Source organism: Macrobrachium rosenbergii, chromosome 13 (assembly GCF_040412425.1).
Source record: "Macrobrachium rosenbergii isolate ZJJX-2024 chromosome 13, ASM4041242v1, whole genome shotgun sequence".
In the NCBI taxonomy this organism is placed as follows: domain Eukaryota; kingdom Metazoa; phylum Arthropoda; class Malacostraca; order Decapoda; family Palaemonidae; genus Macrobrachium; species Macrobrachium rosenbergii.
In genome coordinates this window covers 57,846,909-57,850,043 of record NC_089753.1, presented here as the reverse complement: position 1 = coordinate 57,850,043, position 3,135 = coordinate 57,846,909, and the positions used below count along the sequence as shown (strand labels likewise).

The window sequence follows — 3,135 nt, the reverse complement described above, 5'->3', positions numbered from 1 at the left end:
ATAGCCATAGGCAATTAGCTTCTTGCCATAATCTCCATCACACTAACTAGGTTTTAGTAATAGTACTAAGAGCGGCATTGTCTGCAACGTCTTCATTTGAAATCCTAAGAAATGTGTAGAAAATTCGCCGATACGAATTCTAAATGCTTTTCTTTTTATTTTTTTAAAAGTTGTTAATGGAATCTTACTTCATGGGAAATTCAAGTCTCCTAGTCGAATTTTAAAAGTATCTTAACACTGGAAATGCACATTTCAACATTTCACAAATATTGAAATAACAGTCAAAATAAAAGTAAAACTTACCTCTGTATAATATCCTCCGATTCCTGAGCATTTGGATGGAAACTATGAGACAGCAGTCTGGAGATGAGTGGAGGTGGTTGAAGATGAAGCACAAGAAAGACATGAGTAGTGGAATTTCACAGAGGTCCTCTGCGTAACACGCAGTTGGAGGCGATCATGATGAATTGTGTCTCCACAGTTACTTTTCTCCTAACGGTGGCGCAGTTATGGTCTGAGGGAAAAAATATTTGCCTTTTAACTACTGTAACATAGATGAATTAAAAGCCCTTATAGTCAGTAATTGTTAGATATCAATGGCTTTGAAGGTACTAAGAGAGCTGAAAATAATGACCCATCTTATGCTTTCTTACATACTCTGAGAGAGGGCGGGTTGCGGATAAAGTAGGATCCTTTTTTTCTCAACAGCTATTCTCATCTGACCAGATACATCTAAGGACGCCTGGCCACCCTAAATTTGATACCATAAATTTATGAACGAACTGTAATACAGACTATTATACAGAGCACTGGGCACTCATCTAACTTGGTTTTATTACACAGCATTCTGATGAACTGGAAAGGAAAAGTTAAACTACAATAGATCAATGTAAGGAGTAAAGACTCTGATTCTAATGGTGAATAAATAGACTTTACTTGTCAACTATATTTCGTTCATAAAATGAGAAAATCATAGTTTGGCTGCAGACATTTTCATTCACTAAATTTTGAAAGGCTCTGATACTACCCAAAGCTAAAAAAAACGTGAGATTTACATTTGTCTTGTCTTACAACAAATCTCTTCATGATGGTTTTTTTTTTTAGCTAAATTCTTCTCCAGTGAGCCCCAGTCTGAGCATATTAGGGAGGCAAAATGCAAATGATGGAGTTCATGAAGACAGTTATGGCTCATTTCAATTACATGCCTGACGGAAGGCTTTCATTAATAGCCAAACTCAGACTACCAGAAAATTTCACTCCAAACACTGAGGATTATGTTCCTGTTTGTATTTTTGGTCTTTTGAAATCTGATGCCATGTATGTATTGTTACTCATTCATCATTTCATTATGATTATATGTACCAGTCAGGCATTTACTGAATGTAAATGACTCGAGAGTTTTGAAGAAACAATAAATGTATCCTGGTTTTAGGGCACTCATTTTTCATTAGGTGGTTCTGTAGCCCCATGCTACTTGACGTGACATGGGAAAGAAGGATGGTTCTCTAACATCTAGTCAGTCAGCTTGAAGACCCAATAATAAAACACTGTTCTCCTGAGAAGCATTTAACAGTTTAATCTCATTGCAAATAAAAGCCAACGTAATGTGGAGGTGATCATGTAAGTATGGTGAAGAAGGTAATCTGTTGGGAGGGATAAAAGATTCTATTAATTAAGGTGAAACTACTACTACATGGAGTCTGGAAAATTTTCTTTTATGACGAATTTTTAGTACCGTACTCTTTACCTGGAGATTTGTAAAAAATGCGAATTCTAATCTTATTTTATTGGTTAGTTCTTGAGGATATTTTTAACCCCCCAAAAAAAAACTTGAATCACTTTGACAAATTACTAATGGAACATTTGTAAATTTTTCTATAAAACTACATTCTCTCCTAAGTCAAGTTTAATACCTGCTTTAACATAGCCAGTTTCATGATATATTCCAGTATGTTACCTCACACGCAGGCCTCGATCAGTACAAGGTGAAGCAAATTTTAGGTAACTGGGTAATACTCCTAAACCAGAATCCGCTGGCAGTAAGCATTCATATGTGAGCGGGCCTACTGTAAATTTTGCCATAAATACCACGAGCTGATCTGAGTCAATCAAGAGGTAAATCTGAGGTAACTGGCTGGGGTACCCTACCATTGGAAACCAATGACAGTGGTTATTCCTGGTGCATGTGGTCCTAAAGAACACTTTTCAACAAAATCAAAGAGGTTATATATTTTGATCTAGCTCAACTTTTCAGGGTCATATGCTGATGACTGGGGGGTGGGGGTTACCTCAACACAGAAAGTGACCAGCAGTAGTCATGATGATATCTTGGTGATTGATGTGCTTTTATGAATTACCATAAAACCTGCTCCATTTCAACTTCAGGAGTATTATATTATGGCTCGCCTGGTCACATCCATCACAGAGGGCATGTCAGTTACAAAGTTCTGTACACAGAAAATAACATGTTATACTGCCATAGGAAAGAAAAATGTTTGCTTTTACAGGTACCCAGGCACCTCAGGGTTCCTGATTTTTAAGAAACAAATATCGAACAAATTAAGGAGGGAATGCAAGTGTTCAAATATAAAGAGATATTTTTGCTTATGTCTGTACAAGATATGGGAACCTCAAAGTAAATACGTCACAAAATGTGTAGGGGCTCTATGCTCTGCTGGTGGGCCCCTCTTTGTAGGTGTATGAACTGGCTAGTATTGTGGAAGTTTTGTGCCTAGTAGCATCATCGACGATTCAACAGTACTTATTATGTTTTCTTGTCTTGGGATCCACCTTCTGTTAGAGAAAACAGTAAATCAACACAAGATTTACAAAGCTCACTTAACGAAAGGCATCAAACATCTAGAGAGATGGGACTCAAAATTAATCAAAGACAGCAGTAATGAGGACAGACTTTGCACAAAGGTATGAAATAACATTAAATTAAGACTGGACCAGTGACTTTGAGTCTTTCAAATATTTAGGAGCAATGATATCTACCACAGGTTCTCTTAAGTTGGAATTCAATTCAAGACTAAAAAAAGGAAATCAAATAACGGGCAGGCTGGATAAGATTTAGAATTAAACAAACTGAAACTGGGCATGCAACAAAGGTTTATAACTAAGTCATGGTATGAC

The 3,135-nt window shown here is 36.7% G+C and overlaps 1 long non-coding RNA gene across 3 annotated transcripts in view; it reads right to left on the bottom strand.

Annotated features, from left to right (window-relative positions):
* Window positions 1–309: 309 nt before the first annotated feature.
* The window catches only part of LOC136845349 (uncharacterized), a 753,869-nt gene continuing 751,043 nt past the window's right edge, over window positions 310–3,135 (bottom strand). For all 3 annotated transcript variants that reach the window (XR_010855145.1, XR_010855146.1, XR_010855147.1), the window contains one exon: window positions 310–514. This is a non-coding gene — a long non-coding RNA (uncharacterized lncRNA). The remainder of the gene's footprint in view (window positions 515–3,135) is intronic.